Genomic DNA, 20,479 nt, shown 5'->3' on the forward strand with positions numbered 1-20,479 from the left:
CCATTATAAACTGTAGCAAGGTTCCCTTACATGAAGCTAGTCCCTGGCCAATTACAATCGGTCCTTATATCATCTGCTCCTCACTATTACCTTGAGATTTTGCAGGTGAGGAAGCAGGATTAGAAGAGATGGGCACCACACAGCTATTAAGGGTTAGAGCAAAACCCAAGCCAGGGCTCCCTATGTCAGCCCCTCTGCTCTGCAGTGTGCTGGTTCACCCACTCGAAGGAGTAAGAAAGAAGAGCAGATAACGACCATGGTTATTTACAAGACTGCTATATTCAGGCCAGCATTTAACAGCATCATTCATTCCCATTCAGAAAATACTATGTGTCAAAGGTATATTTATATATATATATTTAATATATACTTATAGTATACCTTATATATAATTATCTTACATATATTTTATACATGAAGCTATACCTAGATAGCATATTGAAAAGCAGAGACATTACTTTGCCAACAAAGGTCCGGCTAGTCAAGGCTATGGTTTTTCCTGTGGTCATGTATGGATGTGAGAGTTGGACTGTGAAGAAGGCTGAGCACCGAAGAATTGATGCTTTTGAACTGTGGTGTTGGAGAAGACTCTTGAGAGTCCCTTGGACTGCAAGGAGATCCAACCAGTCCATTCTGAAGGAGATCAGTCCTGGGTGTTCTTTGGAAGGAATGATGCTAAGGCTGAAACTCCAGTACTCTGGCTACCTCATGCGAAGAGTTGACTCACTGGAAAAGACTCTGATGCTGGGAGGGATTGGGGGCAGGAGGAGAAGGGGACGACAGAGGATGAGATGGCTGGATGGCATCACCGACTCGATGGACGTGAGTTTGAGTGAACTGCAGGAGTTGGTGATGGACAGGGAGGCCTGGCGTGCTGCGATTCATGGGGTCGCAAAGAGTCGGACACGACTGAGCGACTGAACTGAACTGAACTGATACATAAATGAACATATAAAGGAATGTTCATAATATACATATAGTGTAAACCATATTTAGAGAGAGAATTATACAAATACTAAATAAAGATTTGGGTCAATTTCTCTGTGAGACAAATCTCTTTAATTTTGACTAAAAATACAAAAAAAAGGTTTTGATTACATAAAAGTAAAATTTGGTATGGAAAACCATGCCATGAGCAATGTTAAAAAAAAAAATTTGCCACTTATATCACAAACAAGTGGTTAATATACATAGCATATAAAAGGCTTTAGACTGAGAAGAAAAAGAGAAAAACAATATAGAAAAATGGGCCAGATATGAATAGACAGTTTACCAAAAAAAATGTCAATGGATCTTAAAATAGGAAAACAATGTTCTACCTTGCTCATAGTAAGATAAATGCACATTAAAATTATGGAGCAGTATCATATCTAATGGGCTTCCCAGGTGGTTCAGTGGTAAAGAATTCACCTGCCAAGCAGGAGACGTGAGTTCGATCCCTGGGTCGGGAAGATCCCCTGAAGAATGAAATGGCAACCCACTCCAGTATTCTTGCCTGGGAAATCCCATGGACAGAGGAGCCTGGAGGGCTTCAGACGATGGGGTCACAGAGTCAGACATGACTTAGTGACTAAACAACAACAAATCATATCTAATAACAAAATGGGGAAAAAAATACAAAAACTGAGCTACATACTCTATTACTAAGTATGTGGGGAAGCAGGTACTTTTGCACACTGCAATTGGGGAAACAAAATGAAGGGAAATTCTTATGAAGGGGAATTTGGAAATACTGAGCAAAACTGCCCACAATTTAGGAGAAAATATTTGCAAGTTATTGGGCTTCCCTGGGGTTCACTCAGATGGTGAAGAATCTGCCTCCAATGCAGGAGACACGAGTTCAATCCCTGGGTCAGGAAGATCCCCTGAAGAAGGGAATGGCAACCCACTCCAGAATTCTTAGCCTGGAGAATTCCATGGACAGAGGAGCCTGGTGGTCCATGAGTTTGCAAAGAGTCAGACACAACTGAGTGACTAACACTTGACTTGACTTGATAGATCTAATAGGAGTCTAGAATCCAGAATAGATTTAAAAAATAAAAAACTCTTACAACAGTAAAAAGACAAATGGGCAAAGGATTTTATAGACATTTCTTCAAAGATATATAAATGGCCAAAAAGGCACATGAAAAGATGCTCAACATCATCGGTCACTAGGAAACACAAGTCAGAGTCACAATGAGATACCATTTCACACAACTAGGATGGATATAATCAAAAAGTAATAATAATACAAGTCTTATGTTTTAACACTAAGTGTTTGTGATGATGCAGAGAAATCAGAACCTTCAAGCATAATGAGTAGTAGTGGAAAATGGTGTGACCAATTTGGAAAACAGTGAAGGGATGATAGAATTAAAATCTCAGCATTGTGCAACTCATAATAAAATAACAGATCTGAGTGTGCTCATAAACGGCTGCTAAAACCCAGTTAAAAAACGAATAGGGAACTCCACAATGGTTAGTTCAGAGGAACAATACCTGAACTCACTGTTCAAGCCAGTGTAACAAAAAGAGACAAGCCAGAATGTGCCTCCGGATGGAAACACATACACAATTCTGAACTATCCTAGCCAAAAAATAAAATAAGACATAAATTTGATCTAGCTCTAACAGTTAAAATCAAATAGGATATTTCAGAGGAACATGTTCAAAGACACTATAGGGATGCAATCAGCAAAAACCAGACTGTGGGAAATTATACAGGACAAATGATGGATCAGATAAATGACACATCAAATAGATTCAGTGTGTGGCTTTGTGTGGATACTGATTCGAGCTAGCCAAATGCTTTCAAAAATATATATATGAAAATCAGGAGTATCTGAACACTAAACTAGACACTTGATAACGTAAAATTATAATTGTTCAATTTTTCAATGTGCTAATGATATTGTAATTATGTGCTAAAAAAACCTTTACCTTTCACAAATATATGCTAAGATTTATGGATAAAATTTTACTGCATTAAGAATTTACTTCAAAATAATTCATTGGTGTGGGGTTGGGAGGACAGGGAGGAGTCACTGATCGTACAAGATGGCTATGAATTAATAACTACAGCAATTATTTTAGCTGAGTGACAGGTACAGAGGAATTTAATGAATTATTCTCTTTTTTTGTACATATAAAAATTCTCCATCAAAAAATGTTTTAAGAAAAATCTACTAAGCACCTTGTGCGGCTATGCACTGTGATACATGTTTTCATATACATTATTGTGCATCCTTTAATTCCCAGCAACTCACGTAGTACCTCAGTATGAGCAATGAGTGATTATCATTGAATGAATGACTTCATTTAATTCTCCCGCAGTCCTAGCGGTAGACCTTATACCCCGTGTCACAAATAGAAAAACCTGAGGCTCAGGATTTAGCCAACATTATACAGATTTATAGGGCAAACTTTTTCCACTATGCCTCAAACATTTAACTTTTTTAACTGGAAGGAGGAAGGTCTTTAACTGGCTGGTCTTCAATTTTATATATTTTATTAGTCAGCCTCAATAAAGAATGCTATATACTCTGGTAGGGGATTTAGTACTAGCATATCAAGGATACATGCGGTCTCCGATCAGGCACATCTATGTGTTCCAAAGGCATCTGGCCACAGGTAGGAAACTCAAGTGCTATTTTCATTCTCTTCCTCAAGAGCTTCACTTCATTGCATCAATCCTCCTGCCTACTATCAACACAAATCACTCATGGTGAGGACACCATACACTGTATTTGGCCACCTTGTGTATCCTGATGTTTGTAAGATTGAAAAGAAAGAAAAAAGATGTCAAAAATCCAAGATATTCTCTGGCAGTTTAAACTAAACACCACGTTGATCTATTCCAAAGCCATTAACCTCTTACCACTCTCTTTGCTTCATGCTCTCAAACTCACTTTATAAATGCTCTCAAAACTGTGTCTTTTAAAGGTTGACACATATCCATGCACACATGTGCATGGGTGGCTTTGATAACGCACTTGATTTGCTCAAAAAAGTAAGAAAGGCATAACAAATACAAGCCACTTCTACTTGCTTTATTGGGCAGAACCACTCTTTTAAATCAATTCCATAAAAGTAAACAGACAAGCAAACAAAAAAACCTAGATTCTTTTGTCCTTCCCACTTGTCCAAAATCTACATTAGTCCTATCATCGAGAAAGAGGGGAGCATTTTTCTGCATTAATATTGCAGTCTTTATGGAATAATCATCTGGAAAAGCTGTATTTCATTCTATTCACTTTCAAAGAAAAATCATATATGTTTTTTAAAAGGGTGATGTACTGTGCTTAGTCCATCAGTCGTGTCTGACTCTGTGTGACCTCATGGACTTTAGCCCACCAGGCTCCAAGGGAATTCTCCAGGCAAGAATACTGGAGTGGGTTGCCATGCCCTCCTCCAAGGGATCTTCCCAACCCAGGGATCGAACCCTGGTCTCCTGAACTGCGGGCGGATTCTTCACCATCATGCTAAATTCTATTTCCAGCCATGCTGTGTGAGACTATTCCAAATAAAACGAAACAAATGCAAACAGAAGTGAAAATCTAAATTCCATCCACACCCAAGTATTGAGCATCCTCTCACCAGGAACCTTCCCTGGTGATGACCTTCTCCCAGAGCAAGCTCCCCATGCACTGGTGTGGGTAGCATGTAAGGAAAAGAAAATCAGAAGTCAGCGTTGGGTCACAGAGGAGCAGAGAGTATAATGAAATGTCAGTGGCATTGCATGGTCCACCTTGACTGTGGATTTGGAAATGGAGATGCTAGTGGTCCTTGATTCAGATCTTTGTGGATCAGATGTCTTTTTACAGCACAATCCTGAAAAAGAAATAGCTCTTTATGAGACATCGAGGAGGACATGCCCAGAGCCAGTGTGCAGGCCATACAAAGCCTCAGAGAGCCTTCTAGATTTAAGTCTTTGTTTGCAGGGATCAGCATTTCCTGGGTATCCTGAGGCTTCTAAGTGGAGCCAATCCCCCCCCCACCCAGTAACCTTCCACACAGCTCTTCCCAGTCCATGAGGAAGCCTGGATGCAAAGTGAGTCCCACTGGCCAAGCAGAGCAAGGAAACTCCCTCCTGGTCTCTTCCACATCCGTGTTCCAACAGCATTACGTGCAGCTGACAACACACCAGTGGCCAGGTCCCCAGTCACCCTAATTCAGAAGATTCATAACCCAAATCCAACTTTTAAATGTTGCACTGAAAGAAATGAACCCACCAGGTCCCCTTATCCATGCTGAACTATCAGAAGCACCTAAAGAAAAGAAGACAAGGTTAAGACTCTGAAAACTTGTGCCTGAAGTGCCACTTCCCAGCTCTGTGACCTTGGATGGGAGGTTCTTGATCAATAAAAGATGATGTACACACTTTGATGATACAATAACAAACACAAAAGTCTTCTGAAAACACAAAGCATAAGATACATGTAAAGCCTTATTTCAAAAATAAGAGATTAAGATAAGAGTCCCCTGGAGAAGGAAATGGCAACCCAATCCAGTATCCTTTCCTGGAAAATTCCATGGACAGAAGAGCTTGGTAGGGCTGTAGTCCATGGGGTCACAAGACAGAGCAAACATGCATGACGGGGGTGGAGGGAGATGGGTTGGTAGCAACAAATAGGTAGAACCAAAAAAAAAAAAAAGATGAGCCCCCCCCTACCTCCTTGTTCCTGCCCCTACTTACTCCTTTCCCTCTCTTGCCACCTCCATCTGGACAGTCATACTAGAGAGGTGCTCATTTCCTCGAGATTCCATTTAGAATGGCTGACTCCCTCTGCAAACTCCAGGGATCCCTGTAACTCACCCAGCTCATCTCCAAGCAGGGGAGCTGCTTTAGAAGGCTAATTCAGTGAACCCAAAAGCCAGAAATCTGTCCTGTTTGTAAAAAGCAAAGAACCAGAGGTGAAAGATATTCAACCAGAAATTGGAAAAATGTGGACTTTGCCACAAGAGGGGAGACTTAACTGTCCAGTAGCTACCTCATCACATTACATAGAGGAACCCTCATGCAGACAGTTGGCCACCTGATGTAAAGAGCCAACTCACTGGAGAAGACCCTAAAGACAGCTGTCGGGGTGACGCGATGAGGTCCAGAGGTGGACTGCTGGAGCACTGAATGATCTGCTCCACATGAATCATTCCCCCTGCCCTTACTTCCCAGCTCTGTTCACCTTCTCCATAGCCTTTCAGGTGCATTTTTATCTGCACTGCCCCCCACCCCACCCCTACCCCGGGCAAGGGATTACAGTGTCTTTATAGTTCTCTTTATCCTTAGTTATCTTTATATCCTTATAGTTATCTTTATCCTCTTTATCCTTCTCTTTATTGCCTTTATAGTTCTCTTTATCCTCCACAACTCTGACCATTACTGTCACCAGGCTCCAAGCTTTTCCATGGAGGGGACTATGTCTTGTCATCACCACAGCCCCAGCCCCTTATGCTAAGTGCTGTCCATGCTCTAGTGAAAGACATTCATTTTGATCTGGAAGAATCAATAAAAACTATGACTGTGAACAGATGGAGCACAGAGCATTTGGGGGTGGTGAAACTATCCTATATGATGCTGTGATGGTCCATACATGCCACTATATGTTTGTCAAAACCCATAGAAAGTTCCACACCAAGAGTGAATCCTAATATGCACTATGGACTTAAGTCAATAATAATATGTCAGTATTGGCTATCAATTGTAATAAACACTGCACCAAGGCAAGATGTTAAAAGTAGGATGAACTGTGTGGATAAGGGGAGGGTGTACATGGGAACTCAGCAATTTCTGCACAATTTTTCTGTAAACTGTTCTTAAAAACAAAACAAAACACTGTTTTTGTGAAAGAGCTAGCAGAAGGCTGTAGATCAGGCATGGTGAAATGACATGCCTCCAGTGACCAAACAACCAAACAAGTAAGTTACACAAATGAAGGGGGCTGGTTGGGACTGCAGTGAACCACCCAGGCTTATCTCAGAGGCAAAGACTACTCGGCATGAGTCCTTTTTGGGAACAGAAGGCCAGTTTGGGGTATCTTACAGTGTTCCCGGAAAACACAAAAATACTCATTTTTAGGTGGGATATCTCAACATTAATCAGAATTGATCCAAAGTTTTTAACACTATAGGAAGTGTCAGTTGTGCAGTTGTGTCCAATTCTTTGGGACCCCATAAACTGTAGCCCACCAAGATCCTCTGTCCATGGGATTTCCCAGTCAAGAATGCTGGAGGGGGTTGCCATTTCTTTCTCCAGTGGATCCTCTCAACCCAGGGATCGAACTTGGATCTCCTGAATTGGAGGCAGATTCTTTACCATTTGAGACACCTATATAGCTCAAGCAAAAGTGTGTCTCCAGGCCCAGTACTGCCAGTAAGTCCTCAATCTGGGACCAGAGCAAGATTCTTCTCAGGTTCAGCACCATAGCACTTATTTCAGGCCAGGACACAAATGGAACCTTGTCACAGTGAGGAGTGTCACTTCCTCAAGTCTGAACTATAACCACAAAAGAGGGTGGGCCACGTGGACAACAGGATCTTCCAAAGTTGACCTGCTGTGTCTCCCAGCACAGAGCAACCCAGTCCTTCCAGGCCAGCCCTCTCCCTTCCTTCCTCAGTCATCTACCCCAACTGCCCCATGGATGTTTACAAACAGAAGAGTCTCCCGGATGCTTAACCCTCATTTCTGTCACTAAGTTTTTCTCCCTTTCCTTTGGTAAATGCTGGCATCAGAGAAAACACCAGACAGGCAGCTCTTACCCTTGTGGTGTTGATGTCACACACTCTGCCCTCATCCTGCCCAGCGGAATATCCATCATCATCCAAGAAGCTCCAGCCTTCTCCCCTCACTGGAAAGTGTGGGGTACAGAGGCATTTAGCAGCCAAAAAGAAAAGAATCCTGTTCTCTGGTTGTAGCCGAAGCAATCGCTGAGAAATCACTCTCACCTGCAGAAGAAAGTATCAGTCATGTTGTAACTCCAAGGAGAAAACACATCCAAGAAGTTTTATCTCAGACTCAATGCTCTGGGCATTTTACTAATTAGACTCATATTGTAGAGCCCAATCAAACTCCCAGAACCCATCACTCCCCTTGGTCACGTGGCTACAGAGGCATCAGGAAGTGATTCGCAACCACTTTCAGGCTCCAGGACTCAGATCTTGACTGGAATGGACACCTGGGGCATCTCCACTGACCCCAAGGCCAACAAAACATCCATAACATGAGGTCCTAGAATTAGGACGTTAGTCACTCACCTCCCACACTGTTTCTTCCAGGAGCATCATTTTCCTAGTATATTTTTCAAGGGTATACTTATAAAAAGACCCTGATGTTGGGAAAGATTGAGGGCAGGAGAAGGGAGCGACAGGGGATGATATGGTTGGATGGCATCACCAACTCAGTGGATATGAGTTTGAGCAAACTCTGAGAGATAGTGAAGGACAAAGAAGCCTGGCTTGTTGCAGTTCATGGTGTCCCAAAGAGTCAGACATGACTTAGCGACTGAACAACATATTTATAAACTTCTAATTGAACACCTTTAATCCATATTAGAGACCAAGTTTTGAGTGTGACTGCACTAATAGAATGAATACTGCTGCTCTAATTTGAAATCGATAGGTTTCAAAGGCTGGCCAAATTCAATGTTGCTTCATTGGTCACTGTCATCTTTCAGACATCAGAAATGACTACACATGCTAGATCAAAGTCCTCTAGTTGTGTGTGTGTGTGTGTGTGTGTGTGTGTGTGTTATGTATGAGGGAGAGTTAATATGAAAATAAGAGGATAAATTTCATTTTTTCTCTCTGAATAAATTAAAGAAAGCAAAAAAAAAAAAACTTTACTTGCCAACAGGGTAAGCTTTGCCTCATGGTGGTGCTTTCCCATGGTAGTATCTAAGCATCTACCTATCGATTTTCATGTTTTCCAATCAATGCTAAGTTCAAAGGGGAAATAGGGAAGATAAAGAAGAAAGGATTGATCCTGAGCTTCAGAAAAAAGTGAAAGACATGCTTCCAGCTGTGTCAGTCACTGCAAACTTTCATTATATCTGAAGCTCTGCCTAATATTATCCAGGCATTGCGATTACAAACAAGATCCAGCACTTGCCCTCTCCCCCATCTCAGAGCGCAGAGGACCAAAGCCAAAGAACAAATATGTGGAGGTGTCCTACCAACATTCAGGGGGCAACGGGGTGGGAAGCAAAGCAGGAACCACAAGCCGGTCCCAACAAGGGCCAGAGCAACCCTGCAGCAAATTTCCACCTCTAATAGAGATGACAATGAGGAAGGATACAGAAAAAGTGCAGCTCTACCCACACTGAACTTCTGTGATTGGGACCCTTGGAAAAGAGGTAGAGACATTTCAACATGGACAAATAAAATTCAGGAGCTAGCCTCCTCCTCCATTCCTTCCGCCCTTCCCCTCCTCTCCCCCTCATCTCCCCCTCCTCCCTGTCATGGTCCTCCCCCTCCCAGCTCCCCCTCCTCCTCTTCCTTATTCTCCCCCTCCTCCCCCTTACCATCTTCCTCCTCCTCATCATCTTCCTCTTCCTCCTCGTCCTTCTGCTCCCCTTTCTCCTCCTCTCCCCCGCTCCATCTCCACCTCCTCCTCTTCCTTATTCTCTCCCTCCTCCCCCTTAACGTCCTCCTCCTCCTCCACAGCCTCCCAGCGGCAGCTCAAAGGGTTAGCCTCAGATATTTGTGTTCCACTGGATATGTAGAAATGTCGTGCCTTTTTTAAAGGGTACAGCACACAAATATAGGCTTCCTTTCCCTACCAGACACCTTTCCAAAAGTAGCACATTTTAAAGGAAGGTAAGATTAATCTGGCTAGGAGATAATTAACTAACTACAAACAGCTTTGATATGACTACATTAATTACTGAAGAAAAAAAAAAATCAACAAAGTCCTTAGGCTATTCAGCACTTCTGAAAACCTCAGCAGTGCTGGACACTGGCTCATCACCTTCTCAGGATGGGGCTGGTCCAGGGACAGACAGACCAAATGTATCATTTTTACAGAAACTGGTGCCCAGTGGGCATCAATGTCTGAGGCATGAACAACATCCTAGGCTGTCTTTTTTCTCTTCTTCCCCTAAAAGTCAGAATTCCTGTGCCTTGCTTCATTTCCCCTCACCATGATTTCTGTCCAAAAGACTGGGTTTTTGGAAAACACACAAAATCAGTCAATATTTCTCTATATGAATTTATGTAAGTTCTGGCAGCTCTATAGTGGGGTTAATGGCGACCTCTTCCAAGAGGACTTATGCCATACACCCAGAGCCCCGTCCCTGCAGCAGACCACTGCCGACCTGTACCTCCACAGGAGACGCTCAAACACAGTTCTGTCTCAGTCTCATTTGAATAGAGTTCCAAAGAATAGCAAGGAAAGCCTTCCTCAGTGATCAGTGCAAAGAAATAGAGGAAAACAACAGAATGAGAAAGACTAGGGATCTCTTCAAGAAAATCAGAGATACCAAAGGAACATTTCATGCAAAGACGGGCTCAGTAAAAGACAGAAATGGTATGGACCTAACAGAAGCAGAAGATATTAAGAAGAGGTGGCAAGAATACACAGAAGAACTGTACAAAAAAGATCTTCAAGATCAAGATAATCATGATAGTGTGATCATTCACCTAAAGCCAGACATCCTGGAATGTGAAGTCAAGTGGGCCTTAGGAAGCATCACTACAAACAAAGCTAGTGGAGGTGATGGAATTCCAGTTGAAATTCCAATTTTCAAATCCTGAAAGATGATGCTGTGAAAGTGCTGCACTCAATATGCCAGCAAATTTGGAAAACTCAGCAGTGACCACAGGACTGGAAAAGGTCAGTTTTCATTCCAATCCCAAAGAAAGGCAATGCCAAAGAATGCTCAAACTACCGCACAATTGCACTCATCTCACACACTAGCAAAGTAATGCTCAAAGTTCTCCAAGCCAGGCTTCAGCAATATGTGAACCGTGAATTTCCAGATGTTCAAGCTGGTTTTAGAAAAGGCAGAGGAACCAGAGACCAAATTGCCAACATCTGCTGGATCATGGAAAAAGCATGAGAGTTCCAGAAAAACATCTATTTCTGCTTTATTGACTATGCCAAAGCCTTTGACTGTGTGAATCACAATAAATTGTGAAAAATTCTTCAAGAGATGGGAATACCAGACCACCTGATCTCCCTCTTGAGAAATACATATGCAGGTCAGGAAGCAACAGTTAGAAGTGGACATGGAACAACTGACTGGTTCCAAATAGGAAAAGGAATATGTCAAGGCTGTATATTGTCACCCTGCTTATTTAACTTCTATGCGGAGTACATCATGAGAAACACTGGGCTGGATGAAGCACAAGCTGGAATAAAGATTGCTGGGAGAAATATCAATCACCTCAGATATGCAGATGACACCACCCTTATGGCAGAAAGTAAAGAAGAACTAAACAGTCTCTTGATGAAAGTGAAACATGAGAGTGAAAAAGTTGGCTTAAAGCTCAACATTCAGAAAACTAAGATCATGGCATCCAGTCCAATAACTTCATGGCAAATAGATGGGAAACAGTGGAAATGGTGGCAGACTTTATTTTTGGGGGGCTCCAAAATCACTTCAGATGGTGACTGCAGCCATGAAATTAAAAGATGCTTATTCCTTGGAAGAAAAGTTATGACCAACCTAGACAGCATGTTAAAAAGCAGAGACATTACTTTGCCAACAAAGGTCTGTCAAGTCAAGGCTATGGTTTTTCCAGTGGTCATGTATGGATGTGAGAATTGGACTATAAAGAAAGCTGAGCACCAAAGAATTGATGCTTTTGAACTGTGGTGTTGGAGAAGACTCTTGAGAATCCCCTGGACTGCAAGGAGATCCAACCAGTCAATCCTCAAGGAAATCAGTCCTGAATGTTCATTGGAAGGACTGATGTTGAAGCTGAAGCTCCAATACTTTGGACACCTGATGTGAAGAACTGATTCACTGGAAAAGACCCTGATGCTGGGAAATATTGAAGGCAGGAGGAGAAGGGGATGATAGAGGATAGAGATGGTTGGATGGCATCACCAACTCAATGGACATGAGTTTGAGTAAACTCTAGGGTTGGTGATGGACAGGGAGGCCTGGCGTGCTGCAGTCCATGGGATCACAAAGAGTCAGACATGACTGAGTGACTGAACTGAACTGATGTGAATTTATGTCAGTTCATCCCCTGCTTATAGCATTCATACACTAGGTGTGACCTCTCCATGTAAAATGATAACTAGCATTTTCTGGGTCCCTATAACACACCAGGAACCTTCCCATTTTACTGGTGGGACACTGAGGCTCAAAGACACTGTTTGCCCAAAGCTCCATACCTGTGTGTACCAGAGATGGGATTCAAACTTAGGTAGGTCTGCCTGATTTCAATGAGTATAGAAAATCAAGATCCTCTTCTAGCCCTTGCGGGAAAATAAGGAAGGGTTGGGATGAGATGGCTGGATGGCATCATGGACTCAATAGACGTGAGTCTGAGTGAACTCAGGGAGTAGGTGATGGACAGGGAGGCCTGGCATGCTGCAATTCATGGGGTCGCAAGGAGTCAGACACAACTGAGCGACTGAACTGAACTGAACTAGGAGAGATGGCAGACATGGCCCAAACCAGCAGGTTTGAGGGGAAGAAAAATGTGTATATCTGACACATTCCCCTCTTCCTGCTGAACAATCCCACCAACTGGTTCTGTTTCTGTGTTCCCATCATCCCTATCTGTGTGCAACTGTTCAAAAAAAAAAAAAAAAAAGACTGGAGCATTCGTGATTTTGCACTTCTGCTGGTTTCTGACTTTGTTGAGTGATTCAGCAGGATCCGGACAAAACACATCAAGCTCATTCAGTATCTCCAGCCTCCACAGAATTCCTCTCTTTACAGGACAAAGGGAGACCCTCAGTGGCATCCCTGGGCTCCTGTCCAGCCTGGCTATATTTCCTTCTGGGCTGACTACAGCTTTCAAAAATGAACACGATGACCACCTCCAATACTGAGAGGGGAAAGGTGAAGATTAAGTGGCAGACAGGACTCTTTCATCACCCGGAGGCCTGACATCCAATCTTGGAACAGAACGAGGAGAATCAAACAGACGAGCAGACAGTACACAAGACTGATAATGATGCCCTGCATCATTCTCCCAGAGAATCACAGGAATAATGTTGCTCTCCCAAAATTAAACTTTAAAACCAGAGCCTGAGAACTTAAAAGCAGCACTCCAAGTGACACTGCAGCCTAGGTCTGTGTCCTCTGAGTTTGTAGAAAATGCTGAGAGCACCTGTCACTGCTCTGCTCACATTCTTCTGAAATGTTGTGACTTCAGTGCCACCCACAAGACTGAGAAGCCTGCAGTTAGGGACAGTGTCCTAATATCAATCTTCAAATTAGTTGTCTCTGTTGTACAATGACACCTGACAGGTTTTTGTTTTTGTTTTTAGCCAATTCCTCTCCCCCAAGCCAACAAGACTAAACAGTAAATTAATTAAAAGAATCAATATGGATAATGAAAGGCAGAGGATCAGCAATGGAAGCAGAGGAAGAAAGTGTTAAAGATAAAAATTGGTTGCCAAGACCCATTCCAGAACTTTCTAAAGGAGAAGAGTTTTACAGCATCTCCAACACTGATATGATACATCTTGAGTGGGGTTTTAAGTCTCCAGAGCTCAGAGTCTCAGATAGCATTACATACTCCCAAATCTCCCCTTGTTCTGACTCTCAGCTCCTTGAGGCACCTGCTGGTGATTTCAGTTCCCAGGTTCCTTGCCAACACAGAGCAAATAAGCTATGCAGCTGACACAAGTGTCCACTCTGTCCACCACTTCTATTTAAAGAGTGGAACTTAGTAAAGCAAACAGAAGTTTATTTACTCAGCTCTGGGACACCTGAGTTTCTGAAGTCGCAAGTCTAAGACAGAGCTGACCCCAATCCGTGATAAGGTTACCAGGTAAATGACACCTTGGAGCACCCTCCTAGCAACCTGCCGACTTCCCTGGAGACATGCTGACCTTGCAAACTTCTATAGCAGGGACACTTAGCCTCAGCACCACTGACATTTTGAGGCCGGATAATTCTTTTTTCCTGGGGGATATCCTATGCACTACAGGACACTTAGCAGCATCTCTGGCCTCTACCCAAAGGCTTCCCAGGTGGCTCAGTCATAAAGAATCCACCTGCCAATGCAGGAGACACAGGTGTGATCCCTGGGTCGGGAAGATGCCCTAGAGGAGCAAGATCCTTCCTGGAGGAGGGAATGGCAATCCACTCCAGTATTCTTGCCTGGGAAATTCCATGGACAAAGGAGCCTGGTGGGCTACAGACCATGGGGTCACAGGAGTCAGGCATGACTGAGCGACTGAGTATGCATACATGCACTGGACTCTACCTAGATGCCAGCAGTATACCTCCTTCCTGCCCCCAGGGTGTGACAATCAAAATATCTCCAGATACTGCCAAATGTCCCCTCAAGAGCAAAATCAGCAAGCAGAGTGAAAAACACCACAGACACCTATATGGGAGCTGGAAGTTCAGAAAGATCAGAAAGACAGATTGTACCAATACTTCATCTGCTGACAGGGGCTGGGGAAATTTCTCCAAAACACATATTCTTTTAGAATTCAGTACTGGCATTTCTGGTGTCAGACAAGCAAAATTTTGCAAATGAAGAAAGATAAAAGCAAGGTTAACCTTTTGTTGAAAGTCAAAGCATGTGTCACACAACTTGAATCTTGAGTCTAGTGTAAAGATTAGTGATTTTCTCAGTGAGTCGGTCTTCTGTTTGCTAACATTTTCAGTGCTAGAATAATACCCAGGGCCACACATTCATACAGTTTCAAAGATGTGGCCTAATTCCTGTGGGCCGGGCGCTCCTGCTGGCCACACCCACTCCTAATCAAAGCTGCCAATCTTGTGGAAACTCTGATCTGCCACAAAATATCAGTTTGGTAGTCTTGCCCCTATTCATCATCTACAGGCCAATTTCCCATAAAATCTAAGAGTAATGATGCGATACAAGGACAAAGAAAAGGTAAACGCTGATTCTACCTCTGCTGCTGCTGCTGCTGCTGCTAAGTCGCTTCAGTCGTGTCCGACTCTGTGCGACTCCATAGACGGCAGCCCACCAGGCTCCACCGTCCCTGGGATTCTCCAGGCAAAAACACCGGAGTGGGTTGCCATTTCCTTCTCCAATGCATGAAAGTGAAAAGTGAAAGTGAAGTTGCTCAGTCGTGTCCGACTCTTAGCGACCTCATGGACTGCAGCCTACCAGTCTCCTCCGTCCATGGGACCCTCCAGGCAAGAGTACTGGAGTGGGGTGCCATTGCCTTCTCCGGACTCCACCTCTAGCTTGCTTCATTAGTAAGAACTGTGGTCAAGGGTTTTGCTTAAATAAAGCTAAAATAACGCAATCAGGCCACCATAGTAGAATTTAATGTGCCAGTAAAATCATATTTAAATCCTATAATCCAAAGCAATCAGAATAATACAACCCTGTCCAGTTAATTCAGAAAGTAGTTTCCTAAGAATGAAGTGAAAGTGAAAGTGAAGTCTCTCAGTCGTGTCCGACTCTTTGCGACCCCATAGACTGTAGCCTATGAGGCTCCTCTGTCCATGGGATTTTCCAGGCAATAGTACTGGAGTGGATTGCCATTTCCTTCTCCAGGGGATCTTCCCAACCCAGGGCTCGAACCCAGGTCTCCCTCATTGTAGACAGACGCTTTACCGTCTGAGCCACCATCTATCTCCAAATGACTTATTTTTTCCAAAGTATCAAATTTCAGTGGAGAATGACATGTGGACACAGAGTGGGAAGGGGAGGGTGGGACAAACTGGGAGACTAGCGCTGACATATACACCTACCACGTGTAATTCAGCCAGTGGGAAGCTGCCGAACAGCACAGGAAGCTCAGCGGGTGCTCTACTGGCCTGGAGGGGTGGGATGGGGGAAGTGAGAGGGAGGCTCAAGGGGGAAGGGATATATGTATATATATACAGATGATTCACTTTGTCATACAGCAGAAACTAATACAACATTATAAAGCAACTATACTCCAATAATAAAATAATAAACGAATAAAATATGAAAGTGGTAGTGAAAGTCACTCAGTCATGTCTGACTCTTTGTGACCCCACAGACTATACAGTCCATGGAATTCTCCAGGCCAGAATACTGGAGTGGGTAGCCTTTCCCTTCACCAAGGGATCTTTCCAACCCAGGGATCAAACCCAGGTCTCCCACATTGCAGGTGGATTCTTTACCACCTGAGCCACAAGGGAAGCCCAAAATATAAAAAGAAATACCTTAAGTCAATAGGAAAAATCCTTAAATTAACAAAGATTTTTTTTTCCTTCCTTTTTCTCTGTCTCAAGAGAAAAATGAAAGCTTCCCAGGGTCTAAAATATTCAGGAATTAAAAATAAATTGATAGGGATTATGGTATTCAGAGAGAAAACCAGTAAGTGCTTGCTAAAGCAAGGCCTCTAAATGATATTTGAAGGGTTAATACAAATTATACTTCTCTTGGCCATCCAGAATGAGTGAATGCAACACCATCCCCAGACATCCCAAGGGCTACAAGCATGGTAACTGAACACCACTGTCTTCCCCCAGGGTTCTGTTCCTAGACGACCTCCCCTGGGGAGCAGTAAAAGGCAGCAAGCCGCTGCTGAGTCATCTTCAAATACAACCCACAAACAGGAGGGTAAGGAGGGTCCTGTGGAAGGCTGTGCACCTCGTAAGGAAAAGCAAAACCACACGGCCACTGCCCCTAGCGTGGTCTTCCTCCACGACTGCCACCATTCCACTGGCCCCAGGGAGGAATGCCCTGGCTCCCTCCACTTTGCAGGAGTCCCCCAGCTTCACGGCTGACAAGCAGGGGTTCAGCCTGCAGCCAGGAAACAGGAAAATCATCCCACCTGGGGACTTTAGACTTTGAGTTCAGTCTTATCTGTCCCCACGTTTGCAATGACATGACTGATGCATCCAACATCTACACTAACACAGTGATAAAATGATCAACTGAAAGAAAACAGTTCTGTGGGTACGGGGGTGGGGGGGGAATCTATCATGCAAAGATAGTAGCAGTGTCAATTTATTAAAGGAAATCTGGAGGACACTAGTAATGTATATCTTAAAATCCCACAGTTTCACCTTTTGGAATGTATCCTGAGGAAATAAATCAGACACAGTGTCCAAGGATGTAGATACAACGATGTCACTACATCATTAATTATTCATAAGGGTATAAAGGCAACCTAAAAGTCCATCGATAGGGGAATGGTGAAATAAAATTAGGAGCAGGCCATGCCAAAGAATACTCTGTGGCCATTGAAAATGCTGACATGATCATAACAGCTCTGCATACCAAGTCAGGCGCCTCTCTAAGTGTTCACACCTGAATCCATTTAATCCTCACAACACTTGGACTAGTAGTATTTCCACTGGGTTCATTTTACAGAGGCAGCATCTGGCAAAGAGAGAAGTTAACTAACCGTCCAGAGTCAGTAGCTCCTAAGTGATGGTTTGACAGTTTAAATTCAAACAATAATGCTCTAAAGCTCTGTTCATCCACTGGACTCCACTGCCCAGAGATTCAAGAAAAGTAAGTCACAAAATGGTAAGTAAGAGAAGAAAATAATTATAATACAATAGTGTCATGATCTGATCTTTATAAACTATGTCTGCCTTTATGAAATGGAAAAAAAAAACTATACAAATATGCCCCAAAATGTTAAACACATTCTCTCTGAATGATGGAATTTGGGGTGATTTTTGCCTTCTATTCTGTACCTCTCAGCATTCTGTGAATTTCTTTAAAGTATTACAAAAACACTGAAGAAAACAGTTATTTCTACTTGGGAAAATAAAAGGTCATAAGCAGCCTTGGTCAGTATTTGGGAAGGGAGGAGAGACAGAAGAGCAGACATTAAGTCAACTTACAGGTCTGGGTGAGACAGAGCCCTCCGCCGACGTGCTCTGGCATCACGTGTAGGACTGTAAGCTTCTGCTTTTCATTCCATCCGCTTTAAGGCAGGCCTGTCCTGGAAATAACAGAAGACAGAACACAACATGGCTCTTGTCCTCTGTGCTTAAGGAGCTTAGAAAATGTTGGAGGAGAGAAAATAGGTAAATAAACAACTGCAACCCAAGGCAGAATAGCAACACAAGAGGAGACACTGAGAAGGTGCTGCAGTTCAGAGGAGGTACAGGGTCCCCTGGGATGGGGAAGCAGAGACACTGCCTGACCAGGGGTATCAGAGCTGAGCCCTAAGAGTTGGGTCAAATACGAACAAGTAAAGGAAAACAGTTGAGAGTAAGGCTGCTCTCCAAGTAGAGGAAAGAACTTATGTAATATGTGGGGACTAAAATGCCTATAGTAGGTAGAGAGCAGAAAATGGCTGGACTCACCCAAGATGTAGCCATATGACCTAGACTTATTGATTTTACTTTTTTTTTTGGCTGTGCCTTGTGACTTGTGGGATCTTAGTTCCCCAACCAGGGATTCCCCAGTAGTGGAAGCTCAGAGTCCTAACCACTGGACTGCCAGGAAAGTCCCTGGACATATTTAAATAGATTCTTTCTTCTCAGAATATGAAGAACTTGTACTGTCCACACCTTGGTGAGCTGGGAGTTACCCAGGAGAGAGATGTCCCTATGGAAGCAAAATGGGTTGCATGTGGCCATACAGAGAATCTGCTGAAACATGAGACCACACCCCAGGTGTCCTGAACCATTCAGCCACAAGGAACAGTCAGAGAAATTCAGCTTTCAGTTCAGTTGCTTAGTCATGTCCAACTCTTTGTGATTCCATGGACTGCAGCACGCCAGGCTTGCCTGTCCATCACCAACTCCTGGAGCTTGCTCAAACTCAGGTTCATTGAGCTGCTGATGCCATCCAACCATCCCATCCTCTGTTGTCCCCTTCTGCTCCCGCCTTCAATCTTTCCCAGCATCAGAGTCTTTTCAAATGAGTCAATTCTTCGAATCAGGTGGCCAAAGTATTGGAGTTTCAGCTTTAGCATCAGTCCTTCCAATGGATATTAAGGACTGATTTCCTTTAGGATGGACTGGTAGGATCTCCTTGCAGTCCAAGTTACTCTCAAGAGTCTTCTCCAACACCACACTTCAAAAGCATCAATTTTTCAGTGCTCAGCTTTCTTTATAGTCCAACTCTCACATCCATACGTGACTACTGGAAAAACCATAGTTTTGACTACACCAAAGCCTTTGACTGTGTGGATCACAACAAGCTGTGGAAAATTGTTAAAGAGATAGGAATACCAGACCACCTGACCTGCCTCCTAAGAAATCTGTGTGCAGGTCAAGAAGCAACAGTTAGAACCAGACATGGAACAACAGATTGGTTCCAAATCGGGAAAGGAATACGTCAAGACTGTATATTGTCACCCTGCTTATTTAACTTATATGCAGAGTGCATCATGAGAAATGCTGGGCTGGATGAAGCACAAGCTGGAATCAAGATTGCCAGGAGAAATAGCAATAACCACAGATATGCAGGTGACACCACCCTTATTGCAGAAAGTGAAGAACTAAAGAGCCTCTTGATGAAAGTGAAAGAGGAGAGTGAAAAAGTTGTCTTAAAACTCAACATTCAGAAAACTAACTTCATGGCACATAAATGGGGAAACAGTAGAAACAGTGACAGACTTTATTTTTGGGGGGGCTCCAAAATCACTGCAGATGGTGACTGCAGCCATGAAATTAAAAGGCGCTTGCTCCTTGGAAATAAAATTAAGACCAACCTGCTGCTGCTGCTGTTAAGTCACTTCAGTCGTCTCCGACTCTGTGCGACCCCATAGACGGCAGCCCACCAGGCTCCCCCGTCCCTGGGATTCTCCAGGCAAGAACACTGGAGTGGGTTGACATTTCCTTCTCCAATGCATGAAAGTGAAAAGTGAAAGTAAAGTCACTCAGTTGTGTCCGACTCTTAGCGACTTCTTGGACTGCAGCCTACCAGGCTCCTCCATCCATGGGATTTTCCAGGCAAGAGTACTGGAGTGGGTTGCCGTTGCCTTCTCCGAAGACCAACCTAGACAGCTTATTAAAAAGCAGAGACATTACTTTGCCAAGAAAGGTCCATCTAGTCAAAGCTGTGGTCAGAGAAATTAAAACAAAAAACCCTTTGGCATTATCACTGTTATAGAATATCTGAAAAATTAGAAGCTACCACTGGGTAGAACCAGGAACTGCAGTGATCCAAAATGGCTAGATCGTCTTTAATGAATTAATAGAGAAGAACATATATTGCTAAGTTATAAATTGGTTTTAATATTCTGGTAACTGTATTTCCATACAGTTGGATTCTTTTATATTCTGTGGCTTTTTTTTTTTTTTTTTTTTTGCATTTAAAAATGCTATTTTAAAAAGTGGTCCATAGACGATCCAGGACTGCCAAAGGATTCCATGGCACAAAAAAAGTTAAGAATGTAAAATTGTAAATCACTTCATGTTACGCCGGTAGTAACTTCCATCTTACT

General features: G+C 43.2%; 1 protein-coding gene across 5 annotated transcripts in view; it reads right to left on the minus strand.

Annotated features, from left to right (window-relative positions):
- Positions 1-20,479, minus strand: part of KCNS3 (potassium voltage-gated channel modifier subfamily S member 3) — a 46,974-nt gene that overhangs the window by 6,800 nt on the left and 19,695 nt on the right. For 3 of the 5 annotated variants that reach the window (XM_006051889.4, XM_006051888.4, XM_044926220.2), the window contains exons 2-3: positions 17,922-18,022; positions 7,738-7,923 (exon numbers count right to left, since the gene is read on the minus strand). The gene's annotated coding sequence lies outside the window, so the exon portion shown is untranslated. Of the gene's footprint in view, positions 1-7,737; positions 7,924-9,497; positions 9,557-17,921; positions 18,023-20,479 lie in introns of those variants that run through there. The other 2 variants (XM_045162300.1, XM_045162301.1) reach the window with 2 other exon arrangements.

The sequence above is a fragment of the Bubalus bubalis genome, chromosome 12 (genome assembly GCF_019923935.1).
Source record: "Bubalus bubalis isolate 160015118507 breed Murrah chromosome 12, NDDB_SH_1, whole genome shotgun sequence".
Lineage (NCBI taxonomy): Eukaryota > Metazoa > Chordata > Mammalia > Artiodactyla > Bovidae > Bubalus > Bubalus bubalis.